A 15,103-nucleotide genomic window follows, 5' to 3' on the forward strand; every position below is an offset into this window, starting at 1 on the left:
TACTTCTTTTTTGCCTTTATCAAAATAAACTTGTAACTTATGGTGCAAAAATACATGCTTAAGTTTTTCTGAGTTGGAAGTTAGTCTGAATAAAATCTAAATGCGGGCTCCACTGATTTTATTATATTTGTGGTTAGTTATCTTAGCCTGAAGAAAGTCCTGAAATTCTTCATGAGGAGCCAGTTTTCTTCAGTTTTACAGGCACTTTTAAGTCAGATCGTGTGTAAAATATGAGAAGAATACTAAAATTACAACCTCAGATCTAATAAATTCAGAAGTAAACTGTACCTTAACTTCATTAAATGTGGTGGTTTTAACTTCATTAAACTTCATTAAATAAGAAACAAGTTTCTTACCACAGGATGTGGAATTTCTATAAATTCAGACTGAACAATACCTGGCACTTAAAAGATACTCAATAAATATGTATTGACATGAATAAAGACAGTACATCCAAGCAGCATACTGAATGAAATAATTGAAATATCCCTAAAAAGACAAAGATCACTCTTGTTTCTGGCAGAGGAAAGAAAAGGAGAACATACAAGCTTTGTGGCCTCCAAAGAGCAGAGCTTCAACCCCACCAATCCCTGTGCTCCAGCCCACACAGCACGGAAACAAGAAAACAGGACAAGGGCTACACCGTGGGACCCAAGGCCAGGGGCTACTGGTTGCAGTAACTGAGGGTGAGGCGGCAACACAGCTGAAACACAATTCCTAGAGGGCTCTTTCTATCTTCTGTCGAATAATGAAAGCAACCCTACTACTCAGCACCAAGCATAATGACTTGTATGTAGTAGGTGTTTTACAAGCACCTAATTCAACAGGTAGAAAAATGTAATTTGCAGCACTAAAACCATTGTAGAGTACTGATGAGGAATAATCAACTTTTATGCGTAGCTCAAGGGACTGAAAATAAGAATACTGATCTTATCTCTGGTCTTTTGAGGCATTCCTTTATAATGGCATTCTTTATCTTTCAGAAAAGACCCAGAGTATTATTATTTTTAAATAAACTGCATAATCGTACCAAGGGTTTGCCCTAAAGAGAAATCACACTAGCACTTTTAATGGCCTTCTCAAATAATATGATTAGAGGCTGTCTAGGGATGGTCACTAAGAACAGTGACCTGTTTAATTTTCATCTCATGTCAAGCTTACTTTCTCCAGAATACACACATTCAGAAGATAAATTTAAAAAAGACTGGCTCAATGTTAAGATTGAGGACAAATAAGTAAGGATTTATTTAGCATAATTTTATTCCATAAATGAAGTTAAACAAGAGGTATTATGAGAAACTATGATCACAGGACTCTCTCCCATAAAGTACAATTTAAATAAAGATATTCAACGGAGAAGTCTCCCTACCTTTAAAGATATTTAAGCATTAACTCTATAGCATATAATCTTGATTTCTTTTGTCTATACACAATTTCATGAAAACAGTGACAATATTTATTTTGGGGACACACACACACACACCCCCGTCTATTTAGAATGAATGGATCAGACATTCATGGCTGGGCCAAATTAACTGGGAATCTCACAGTTTTTTAATCCTAATCTAGTACTCTTTCCTCCCCACTGCATAATTCTAGCCTACAAAAGGCTTTCAGGTATCGCCACCTTTAACTCTGAGCAATAGGCACACACGTCTCAACTGTAAAAAGCAAAGCACTCATTCACCTTTTGCTGCAGTACTTAGAATTTTATTGTAACACTCATTACAACAGGTGAATTCAGTTCCTTTTATTCTGATTCAAACTCATTGTCTTTTATCAAGAACACAACAGTATAAACTTACGTGGCAGTCTCTCATACAAAATGTATTTCAGGGTAACCCCTACCTGATGAGGTAAAGGTTTTCATTACAGAATTCCTGCTCATAAATGTGGAAGAGATGACAGAATAAGAAAATCACCATTTTGCCACAATGGATGCAATAAATGATACTGACACAACCATCAGTGGGGTCTTTGAGCATCTCAAGAAGTAGGGTAGCCAGACACACGAGGTCTCTGGATGTGAGGTAGGGTTAAGCACCTCCTACGCATTCTTGCCGAAAAACTTAAATCTGGTTTTACTCAAGCCTCTAGAGCTAACTTCCATTTTTAGGAAATACAGGGAACATAGCAACAAAGTTGACACCATGATGAAGCAAACAGACAAATCCCAAATGTGAGAAGTCCCACAGGACTACTGACCCGGTTGCTGTAACTAGTTCATAACACACACAAAAAGGTGGGGAGAGAGGGAGGGGGAGGAAATGCCCTAGATCAAAACAGACATGAGAGACAGTCCCACTGTGAACAGACCGTATCTAAAAAAGACATTCTTGAGCCAACTGGGCAAGTCTGAATAGGGTCTAGCTATTAGGTGATACCAAGGAGTGTTAATTTTATTAGGTGTGAAAATGGCATTTTGGTTCTATAAGAGAACATCTTCATATTTTAGAGATGCATAGAGAAGTATGTCAGGGTATATGTACAGAAATGCCTAGGATTTTCTTTAAAATACCTCAGCAAACAAGGTGAAAGAAAAAAGGATAAATGAAATATATGGAAAAATCTTGATAAATGTTGAATCTGAGTGATGGGCATATGGGAGTGTGTTGTACTATCTCTTTACTTTTGAGTGTATTTACAATTTTTTATAATAATAAAAAGAATCTCACTAGAAGAGAAAGTACAGGTAAAATCTATTAAGTAATATTAATCTCAGGTAGAAAATAAACAGATCAATGAAAAAATTAACATGGCAGTTGATTATTTAGAAATTGAGTGAGGTATATGGAAAACATAAATTGTTCTCCTTGTATCATATGGTCAGTTCTATATACTGATGGTTTGTGTTGCCCCCAAATTCATATACTGAAACCTAAATCCCAATATGATATCTGGAGGTGATGAGGTCACAAGGGTGGAGCCCCCATGAATGGGATTAGTGCCCTTATAAAAGAGGCTCCAGATAGATTCTCCATCTCTTCTACCATGTGAGGACACAGCAAAAAGTGCGGTCTATGTACCAGGAAGTGGGCTCTCACCAGACATGGAATCTGACAGGGCTTGACCTTGGACTTCCCAGACTCCAGAACTGTGAGAAATTTTTGTTGTTGATAAGACACCAAGGCTATGGTATTTTGTTATAGCAGCCGAATCGGACTAAAACGGTCAGACAGCTATATAATATACTGTTTTACTCCTAAGGTATATTCCACTGAAAACCCACCGTACAGAACAATTTTACAGAATACATTTTTTAAAACTTTTAGGAATGTAGCTGCCCACTTTCTCCCCTCAAAACGGTGTCATGATTGTATATAATTCTGGAGTTCTAAATGAATGGTGGAAGAGAACTGAAATAGAGAATGTTAAAATACAGAAAACAGAGGTCACAGCTGCATTTTGAACTTAATGCTGGTGTGTGAGTGTGGTCATTTGATCAGTTTTCTAAGAACCCAGGATGTACTTCGCATCCCTCCTGAAAGAGTATTTTAATGTTTAGTATGTAACATTTATAATGTATTCCGCAGATAGTGCCGACTAAAGATCTTTGGAACCCCATTTTCTAATTATCTTCCAAGCAATTAGAAGTAAACCAAACAAAATCAATAATCTTCCAGAAAATCAATAATCTTCAAAGCATAAAACATTTTATTTTTGGGCAGACGGATGGCTGTTGGTTAGAGCCCGAGCTCTGAACAACAGGGTTGCCGGTTTGATTCCCACATGGTCTAGTGAGCTGCGCCCTCCACAACTAGATTGAAGACAACCAGCTGCTGGAGAGGCGGCCGGATGGCTCAGCTGGTTAGGTGCGGGCTCTCAACAACGTTGCTGGTTCAACCATATGGGATGGTGGGCTGCGCCCCCTGCAACTAAAGACTGAAAACAGCGACTGGACTTAGAGCTGAGCTGCGCCCTCAACAACTAGACTGAAGGACAACGACTTGGATCTGATGGGCTCTGGAGAAACACACTGTTCCCCAATATTTCCCAATAAAATTAAAAAAAATTGTTTAAAAAAATTATTTAAAAAAACATTTTATTTTTAATAGAGCAGTGGTTCTTAACCTTTTTTTTAGGGTTATGGACCCGTCTGAAAATTTTTCTATAGGAAAAAAAAATCTACATATTTTAAAGGGTTTTATCATAGTTCCGAAGGCCCCTGTTAGAAACCTCTGCAATACAGTGTTTTCATAGATAAGCAAATCTAAAGAAAGTACAAATTCATCAACTCAACACCACAAGCCTCCCATGAATTGGCTTAGACTTTTCAACCCCATTTGCCACTATTTCTCTAAGTACCACACTTTAGTTGAACGTATTAGCTGTGGTTCCCTGAAGGTGGCCCCCTATCTTTGCAACCACCACTATCAGCATATTCTAGGTGACCCCAGCCATCTGATAAAAGTCTGTTTATCCCTCATGATCTTTTACAAGCAATGCAACCTCCACGAAACCTTCCTTGATCCCAAAACCTCCCTCTGAACTTCAGTCTTCGGTCCTTCTACACTTCAATACCTTTCTCTAGTTTGTATCATGGTCTATCGAATACGTGTCTAATCTGGGATTCTGTGTGATACAGCAGTCAAAATGAAAGTATCACCAAGGAAGTTCTTACCACCTGTAGTGGGTTGAATGGTAGCTCCCCAAAAGATATGACCATGTCTTAACCCCAGGAACCTGTGAATGTGACCTTATTTGGAAAAAGAGTCTTTGCAGAAGTAATTAAGTTAAGGATCTGGAGATGAAATCATTTTGGGTTATCCAGACCCAAATCCCTAAATCACTAAAAGACAGTGTCCTTATTAAAGAGAGAAAGAGGAGAGGGCCATGTGAAGACACAAGCAGAGATTGGAGTAATGTAGCCACAAGTCAAGGAATGTGTGGAGGCACCAAAAGCTGGAAGAAGCCAGAAAGGATTCTCTCCTAGCGTCTTTCAAGGGAGTGCAGCAGCGCTGCTGGCACTCTGATTTCAGACTTCTGGCCTCCAGAACTGTGAGAGAATACATTTCTGTTGTTTCAGGTCATCAATTTAGTGGTAATTTGTTATGGCAACCTTAGGAAACTATACAGCTCCTTTGTCCCATTCTAATACCGGTAAGTCATTTTTATTTACTGCAATAGTTTTATAATGATTAATTACCTCAAGAGCATCAGAATGTAGATGCTCGCTTAATTTCTCCTTACTTTCCACTATTTTTTGCAAAGGTCTCTGAATTTCCCTTATCATAGTCTTCAAAAGTGCCAGCGCAGGATGGTAGAGAGCCATATTCTTGTGAAAGGTGACAAAATCTCGTGTGCTATGTGGTAGGTTGGAGGATGAAGACTTGGGTTCTAAACCTGACCTTGTGGAACCTGAACAAGTTACTCCTTTAGCCTTCTGTTTTAAAGCCATTGGCATAAAATGTTTTCAGTATAGGTTAGCTAAGGTGAAAGATGATTTTCTGGGTACACACACTGTTGCTACTGGTACTGATAAACTGTTCTATGATTTTTAGAAAATATCTTTCTCACTACTACAAAAATTCCTTCTGGCCTATCTTCAGGGACAATAAGTTTAAGCAAAAATTTTTATTTAATTATAGCTAAGCATGAGATTTCCACCATATTTCTGAAGAAGTTTTGCAATTCTTTTGCGCTAAAAGAATAGAATGAAAGCCTACACCTTTGACATCCATCCCTTCCCACCCATTTCCCATAAACTACATTAGCTCATTTTTTGGTATTTCATCATCTGGCAAACTTTTTCTTTCAGTCCAAGATGAAGAGCCTATTTGGATATGATACCTAGATTCTATCTCAAGTTTACAACACTGAGCATAATTTTTCATGCTCAGAGTTGGGAGAGAACAATAAAGAGATACAGGTAGTTCATAACTTTGTGGTCTGCATAGATGAAATTAATAAACCTAAGTAATGGATAACAGAGCACCATTCAAGCTCCAAATTTGAAAAAAAAGTTTTTTTAAGGTAACATAAAACATACTGATAACTGTGAAGTTATTAATTCTAAGAATTCAATAAACATTGTCATCAAATGAAATGAATGCTCATTATACTTGCAGTTCTTTTGTTCTCAGTTCAATTATTAAGACATTAAGTCTGCTAAAGGAAGAACTGTATCTGACACAAACACATGTTTAGTTAGAAAAACATAAATAACAAACAAAATGAGACAGAAGCCCATGGTTTATATAGGAGCAAACTTTGTAATAAGATGAAAATTTTTACTAATCCAAACGACCAGAACTTTAGACGAGAATGAAAAGAACAGGCAAACCTCACTTTAAGAAAAGTCAATAAATGAAAACAGGAACTTTGAAAGCAGGTAAACTGAAAGTTATTTATAATATAAAAACATCCACTATAGATACTTTAGCAGTAAGCAACTCTAATATACCTAAAAGCATTGAATCCATAAACCATTCAAGTTGCACGACACTTTTCCAGAGCAAGTTCACAACTCAATGTGAGGTCCACTTGGAACGCTATCTAAAAAGTGGCTTCCTTTCCTTGCCAGTCAGGCTGCTCCAACTCCCTAGAGCCCAGTGGAGTTGCAGAGCAACTCTCTGTTGTCAGATGGTTCTTAGGGCAGATGGAGGGCCCAAGCTGGCTTTCCCAGGAATGGCCAACCCAAGTAAGGCCACTGGCCAGCTACTCCTGGTCCAGCTGGCATGGAACAGTGTCTGGTTCCTATCTCCAGAGCAGATGAGGCTCAGCCAGCTGGCTTTCAATGCACTGCACTAGTTGGAATGCTCACAATTCCTTTCAAACCATCTGGCATTCTTTTTGAACCCTAAATTTACTCAACTCTACACTCTGATGTCTGAAATGCTCAGATAATTGGAGGAGTCCCCACTGCCTACCTTGATAAGAGACAGAGTAACTGCTAAGTTAATTACTTCAAGAAACATTTCTAAAATTAAAAACTGCTCTCAATTTTAGCTTGTGTATTATCAACTTTAAAAATCTAAACTATTCCCATGATTATTAAGCAAACTTTCAAAATAAAAATCCAGACAAATAATAAGGGAATAGATTACAACAATTTAACATGCAGAAAAGTGGTAAGAATCCCTTAAGGCTGGCAGGACATGACTCTCCCTACACTGAACTTCAACAGAGCCTGTCTTTATCCCTCATGTGGCCCTCAGAGTAGACTTTGTATTGCTACATATATTTATCTTCCCAGCTAGCTAGTAACAGTGAAAACAACAATGTCTTATAGCTATTTGAAAAAATAAAAAATCTGTTGATGATGTATTGGCTGTTTTAAAAGTTCCATTTCCAGAAATAAGAAAACTTAATGTGGAATAACATGAAAAAGCAACCTCACTCCTGGGCAAGCCAAATAAACAAAGACCAGGACTTGGCTTGAAATAAAAATATTTTATCAAGTGAGTAAAATGATTTATCAAATGACCAAATTGCTAGCAAGTGCTATAGGGTGCTCATGTATCAACTGTAGATCATTTTACCAATCTATCACGTGGGGGTAACCTGGGGAATAGAGAGGCAAGGAATCAGAAAAAACAAAACTAAAAATAGCCGAGTCACATTTACAGCCAATATATGAGAGATGTAAGTACTCTGAACAAAATAGTACAATCACCAAGTCAGATCAAATGTTAGAAACTGAAGAAAACTACACAAATAATAACTATAATTATAATTATTCTTCATTACATTTACCCCCATGCTAAGTACTGAGTTTAGCTTTTTACATGTTATCTCATTTGACCCACGAAGCAAACATGAGGTGGGTACTATTCTTTTTTTTTTTTTTTCCTTTTAATCTGTATAGTCTCTTTTTTTTTTTCTTTCCTTTTTTAACAGGACTTTATGGGGGAACAGTGTGCACTTCCAGGCCTTTTTTCCCAAGTCAAGTTGCTGTCCTTCCAATCCCAGTCGTGGAGGGTGCCGTTCAGCTTCAAGTTGTTGTCCTTTCAGTCTTAGTTGTGGGGGGCGCAGCTCAGCTCCAGGTCCAGTTGCCATTTCTAGTTGCAGGGGGCACAGCCCACCATCCTCCACGGGAATCGGACCGGCAACCTTGTGGTTGAGAGGACACACTCCAACCAAGGTGCCGTGTTCAATCTTAGTTGCAGGGGGCGCCGCTGACCATCCCTTGTAGGACCGGAGGAACTGAACTGGCAACCTTGTGGTTGAGAGCCCACTGGCCCACGTGGGAATCGAACCGGCAGCCCTCAGGGTTAGGAGCATGGAGCTCCAACTGCCTGAGGCACCGGGCCAGCCCTGACGTGGGTACTATACTTATTTCCATCTTGCAGATGAGGAAACAGAGAGGTTAGGAAACCTGCTGAGGTCACATGGCAAAGAGTGAAAGAGCTAGAATTCAACTCCAAGCAGTCTGACTCCAGAATCCAGGTGCAAGATTGCCAACGTTAAATTATACTTATGAAAGAATGACATGTAATGTAATGTAGGGATAAATTTAATGATTAATGTTGTCTTCATTTTTTTTTCAACTCTAAAAGTGGTAATAATTAAAAAAAATAAATGAAAATTGGTTTTGTTAGAAATTTTTAAAAAGAGCTATTAATTCTACCAGGTTAAAAATGTCAGTTGTGCCCGTTTTTGGCCATATATTGAGAAGGTACTGTGCCAGTTGCTGTCCTCAGTGGTAAACAGGACAGATGAGGTCCTTGTCTTCCTGAAGCTGACCTTCCGGTGGGGGTAAGAGACATAAAAATCGGTCAACAACAAAATTTGTATTACATAGGAGGCAGGGAGGAAATGTAGACTTCTCTTTTGAGACACTTAACCATGAAGGTACACAGAAGGGGATGGATGGGAAGTCAGGGAAAAGTTGTTTGTTGTAATTTTTTATTCTGTTTTCAAAGAGGGGCAATATCAGAGAATGCATGTATGTTTGCATGAATGGCGCTCTGGAGAGCTGCTGATGCAGGACAGAGGGCACAAATGCAGGAGTCCAGTCTTGAGTAAGCATGAGGAGGAAGGAATACGCTGGGAGGGGAATTGGCCTCTGATAGGAAGAAAATAGAAAACATGGGTCCGAGGGAAGGTAGATTTCTCGATTTGGTGAGGTGAAAATGAGGGGTATCTGTCTGATAACTTCTAAACCCTCAATGAAGTATGAGGCCTGTTTATCAGTATGGGGAGGGGTGGGTTGCTCATGAGTTTAAAGAGTGGGGAGAAATTATTAAATAGGTATAGGTAAAAATATCTTATCAGGAATCTGGCAGCTTTCCTGGGCAGTGCTGAGAGCCCACTTCAGATTTTTGGTCACAACTCTGAAGGTCTCCAGTAATATTCAGCCACTCATATGTATTCATGGAAAAGCTAGAGGAGGGATAAAGCAGCTGTAAGTAGAAAAAAAATCATGGGTAAAAAATTATTTTTAAAAATACGTATCTATGAGATAAAAACAAGGTCACTGACAATGTCCAATCAAGCTGTGGTCTATATAGCTCCATTTGTCTCCATCTTCTCATCACAGACATTCTTGCAAATAGTATATTTGTCCTATTTAGTCATGACATATTTAATCACGAAGCTTAAAAGATTGTTTCTTTTTGGTCACGAATGGTTCTGTCACTTCCTACACTAGATTTAAAAGAATGCACCTGCTAGCCTTCACGTTGATTCCAGAGGTGACTGCGTTTCACTGCTTGAAGAAACTTTCTCTGGTGCTGATATTTCCAGTGATGGTTCCATTTTAAAGTAAAAAATAAAAATTACCACTACCCGCTCCCTGTCCGCTCCCCTCCCTTTCCCCCCAGGAAGGTGCATGCTCTTGATCATTCAGCTGTACTCCTAAACCATGGCTCAAGACCAAACATTCTGGGGAGCACTCATGTCTGCACAGGTTCAAGGAGAGGACACAAAGACCCCAACTCTTGATGGAGGCATGTCAACATTATAAAGAATAGCATATTGGGTGAGATGCAGTGAGTGTGTGTGTGTGTGTGTGTGTGCGTGTGTGTACATATATACTATATAGTCATTTTGGAAAATATTATCTGTCCCATGAACAAAAGGAAAGAAAAAGATGTTTCAAGGAGCATCCTGAAATGTCAGGACCATAAGGGATAAACCGATCCTAAATTCTTCCAAAGTGGGAGGAAAAAGGAAATGGGGATTAGAATGGCATTGTATTTCTCAAGAGCAATACTGAAAGCTAATGGAACAATGCCTTCAAAAGAGGGACACCCATTTTTAATCTAGAATTCAATGTCCAGCTAAACCACCATTCAAGTGTGAGAGTAAAATGAAGACAGTTCCAAAAATGCAACTTCTGAATTTAGGAAAGACTTCAGAGTTTGTACCTGCCCTTTCTCAGGAAGCTACTAAAAAATGAGGGAGACACAGAATCCAGGAAATAAAGGATTCAACACAGGAAGAAGGCAAAGGGAATTCCCAATATGATGACAAAGGGAAGTCTTAGATGACAGCTAGGAAAAAAGAAATGAAACAGAGATTACCTGAAAATATTGAAAGATTATTAGTTCTGCCATAGAATTTGAGGATGAATTAGTGACTGGTACCAAGAAAACTAAGCAAATGAAAAACAAACAAAAGAGGCAATTATTTAATTTAGGAGAAACAAAAGTTGTATAAGAAAGAAAATGTAATAGTATCCTACATGGCTATTGTGAGAATAACAGGTACAATGTTACAGTCACATAATTACTGAATACTGACTTAACAGAACTACCATATAAAGTATAGGCATGAGTGAGGGATGGAGGGTAACTGTGTGGGACAACTAAGTCCTCAACTTCCAAAACAGAAGTCCATAGATAATATCCAAAGGTGAAAAATCAAGTAACAGCAGTTTAAACATTAAAATGAAATAAAGATAAAGGTAAATATTAGAAGGAACTGCTGAGAGTTGAAAGTGGTTGAACCATATGAAATCGCTGATTTTTGACTACTGCCCAATAAAAAAAAGGCAATTTCATACAGTTGAAGCTAATACGTTATAATATTACTTTGTTACTGATTTTAGAATATACTGCCATTTGAAACAGAAAACAACTGTTGACAGAAAATGCTCAATAGAAAAAAATTCTGCTTTTTATTATCAGACATGGTTGAGGGGATATTGTATCCCAGTTTGGGGTAATTAAGTATCACCATACATGCTATTAACATCATTAACATAACAGTATTAGTATTTCTAATGAATATAAAGAATACATTTACTACTAAAACAGCATTTAACATAATTTAGTCTATTTTGATGATACAGAAATTACTTTAGAATTTTTTCTTCAATCATCATACTATATACAGGTAATGCTAAACTATGGGTTGGTAAAGCTTTTGGTTAACAGAATGCTGAATAACAAGGCCAGGATTTTTCTGGGTTCCTTTGTTGATTCAAACAATAGCAAAGTCACTCTTGCAAAATTAAAGTTCCACAATATTGCAACATTATGCAAGCCTATTTCAGTGATAATTCCGGTTATATTACTCTGTTTATCTAAGACTTCCCCTTTGGTTTGTTTCAAGGGGACACTTAAAAAAAATCAGATGCAGGCAGTTTATAAAATTATTGTGGTTGCTTCAATATTAGTGACACTAGTTAAGGAAGTTAATGAAGCCCTTGTTTTTAAAGTTAACTTATTTTGAGTTATATTCATTGATATTAAAAATGTATTTAAATTCTACATCATAAAACCCAAACTTCTCCAAATTGAAAAGTCAACTTTTACTAATTTTAACTTTTACAATAAAAGAATTTGGCCATGATAATATAAGGTAAGAATTTTACCCAAAATAATTGGATCTTGATATAACCAACGGAAAGTTTCCCCTTCAAATTAAAAGCAAATATTTTTAACAGAGGGAATATATATAAATAATGCTGTGGAAGACTACTTAGTTTAGATTTAATTTTGCACTGAAAACTATCAGGAATTAAAATACATGTGATTAAAAAACAATCTTTAAGAGAACTTTAAAACTGAACCAATTTAATTATTCATATCATCCACTAAGCTCCTCCTAATTTTTTACCATCACTATTTTGAATCAAAGTCATAATAAAAATATATTTGGGAGGTCTGTTTCTTATAACCAACTTCAGCTAATTTCCCATCACTCTGCAAAATTATAAGGGTAAAAAAGAAACTGAAAATGCAACCAACTGTCTTCTAAAACATAAAATATGGTTGAAAAAGAGAAAAAGGTCCAAATGAAACAGGAAGGAATAGCTGGTGCTATCACAATTACTTCTTTTTAATTGGTCCACATCAACTGTAACTCTTCACAACTTTACCAAGACAACCAAGTTAGGCAGTCAGTCCTACTGACCAAGCCAGAGTCTGTGGGAACCTGCAGAGCTTTTTTTCTCTCTCTGGGGATGAGGACAGTGATAAAAGGTGTTCTGTTTTCCAGCAGTCCTGTAAGAGGAGCCATTGAGCTGGGATGCACAACCAGACAACAGAACACAGGAAAATTCAGATCAAAGCAAGGACACATGCCAGGGCAATATGAAATAAAACCCTGTGCCAAAGCATTAAGAAAAAAAAAAAAAAGCAAGGAAGTGGACAGAACCTGCTGGACCACCTTCTTATTAACAGGGAGGCAGGAAGAAACAAAATCTGCCTGTACTGAAGAGCTGAGAAAACGCTGTCCTAGATATTGGAGTATTTCTATAGACGTGTATATGAGTATAGGGAAATATTATCAATGAACTAAACCCAGAAAGCAGTGCCCTATATGTACAGGAGTATTATCCCCAGGTACATATATACAAGTATACTACCGTTAAATAAATCCAAAAGCAAAGTGTTCTAGCTATACAGCTACATGACAATATAGACATACATTTCCAATGAACAAAACCCACTGGTTTTACTGTAAGAAACAACAACAAAAATACTGTTTGAAAGAACATCAGAGGTAGAATTGGGTGAAGGTCTGATAAGTAACGTCATTTTTCCTCAGATCCCTTTTATTGATCTCTGAATGATTTCATAGGACGGACACACACACACACACACACACACACACACACACACACTCCAGGTCTCCGGAAACAAAGGAGGGTCCTTAATTCTATGGCCTGTGGAAGCACACGCGCCCCCCACCCACAGACTGGAGGCCACCACCTGACTTTCATTAATGAGGAAGCCGACGGCAGAGATCGCACCCCAGACCACATCCATATACACAGTGACAAACGGGCACGAGACAAATGCCACAAAGAAAGGGGAGGAGCAGATGGGGACCAGGAAAACACAGCCACGCCGCGCCCCCCGAGGCGCGTTCCCATCGCCAACACCGAGGCAGCCGTCCTCGCCATCCTCGTTCTCGGCTTCCAGCACATCCCGGCCGCCTCCCACGCCCGGGGGCCCAACGCCCCGCGCCAGCAAGTGGGGCGTGCGGGGTGTCGCGAACCTTCCCTCTGTGACCTCCCGGTGACAGCCCGCGCAGCCCTTTGTGCGGGACTCACCCTCCAGCCCGCGGCTGACCCTCCTCTGCGTCCCTCCTGGCCGAGGGCCGCCGTCCCACTCCTCCCCGCTCCCCGCCGGAGCGCCCCGAGTGTGTGTGTGGGAGGCTGGCGCGGGCCCGCGGTCTCCTCAGCATCCCGAACCCGGACCTGCCCTGTCATCTAAGCCCTAGCCCAGGGGCGACGGCCTCAGCGCCCGGGCTCTAGCGGGGTCACTTACTCGGGAGCGCCGGGGGCGGCGGCGGCGGCGGGCGTGCGGGACCGTCAGCGCCGGGCGGCGGGCTGCAGGCGGCGAGCGTCCGTCAGGACCGAGCTCCGCTGAGGTGGCGGCAGCGGACTGCGCGCGGCGGCCCCCAGCGAGGGGCGGGCCCGGAGGGGGAGGGGCGGGCGCCGCGCCTCTCATTCATGCAGCGGGGCGGGGTGAGGGACCCGGATGCCCGGGCAGCCCCGCCCACCTCGCTGAGGACGCAGCTTCAGAGTCTACAGTACGCAGGCGCAGTGCTCCTGGGTCCAGCCTAGCCCCGCCCCACCCGCTGGGGAAGTCCCACGGGCGGAGCTGTTGAGGATAGACGCACTCGCTCAATCTATTTAATACTTTTCCTGCCGCGGCTAGACCCACTCCCTCTATATGTTTAGTATTTTTGCATGTCCTATAAGCATTTTAAAAGTGAAATCTTGGAACGCCACCTCCTTCCTAGCATCCAGCCTGCCAGCCCCTGGAGGAACAGGAGTGCCCCCTTGTTTGATGGAGATAGGGTGCACACTGCCCCCTTCTTCCACCTCTCTCTCCTGCAGCAAGTCCTCTCAGCTGAGTGCTGGCACCTCTGTTATGAATGAGACCCAGAATCTGCCCAGGCAGTGGAGAGAAGTGTGAAGCAAAGAGTGCATTCCTTTGTTTATTTGCATTGACCTTGTCCCTTCAGCCCCCAGGTCCCATTCCACAGGGCAGGCTAGAAACTGATCTCGGTTTTAGGGGGCTCAACCCTTACTGTAATTCCAAGGCCTAGGGTCTGTTTAATGCATCTCCAAGGATCTGGGGAATTCTGTTTAGCAGGCAGTGTATTCTGCAGAGACACCCTCCTGTTCCCAGACCCTTGGCTTTGCCAGTCTTGGGCCACAGTAATCTTTGGTGATGCCTCAACCTGCTGCAGGCCTCAGCCACCCCTCTGAGGCTCCTCAGCTGAGTGTGTGGGCACTACAGCTTAGGACTTACAAAATGATTGCCCCTCTTTCCCTCAGTCTCCATGTCCCCCTCTGAGGATTTCCTTTCTTCTGCTACCTTCCAGGCCCCCTCACATAAACCATAAACAGCTCAGTGGCTTAATGTTGGGAAGCAAAAGTCATCATGGAAAGTGCCTGCGGGCAAGTTCCTTCTGCTTTGGCAAGCCATAAACCTCCAATGCAAGAGGGAAGTAAAGACAAACATCAGTGTACATCTTAAGAAGTTACCCAATAGTCACAGTCCCCCAAGTGAGATACAGGCATGTGCTAGGTAGAGTGCGGCAAAAGGGTGTGGGAGACCCACTCTTCCTCTAAAGGTGACTGTCAACACCTATTCCCCTGCTAATCAGGGGTCCTTTGCCCTTCTCTTCTTTCCCTCCTAGCTCTCATTCGAGACAGGAGGGCCTTCTCAACTCCGATTTGCTGATACCGCTCACT

The 15,103-nt window shown here is 40.7% G+C and overlaps 1 protein-coding gene across 1 annotated transcript in view; it reads right to left on the bottom strand.

The window, feature by feature from the left end:
- The window catches only part of RNF24 (ring finger protein 24), a 70,456-nt gene extending 56,625 nt beyond the window's left edge, over nt 1-13,831 (bottom strand). The window contains exon 1 of the mRNA XM_074317736.1: nt 13,665-13,831. The gene's annotated coding sequence lies outside the window, so the exon portion shown is untranslated. The remainder of the gene's footprint in view (nt 1-13,664) is intronic.
- Nucleotides 13,832-15,103: the final 1,272 nt, after the last annotated feature.

The sequence above is a fragment of the Rhinolophus sinicus genome, linkage group LG13, assembly GCF_036562045.2.
Source record: "Rhinolophus sinicus isolate RSC01 linkage group LG13, ASM3656204v1, whole genome shotgun sequence".
NCBI lineage: Eukaryota > Metazoa > Chordata > Mammalia > Chiroptera > Rhinolophidae > Rhinolophus > Rhinolophus sinicus.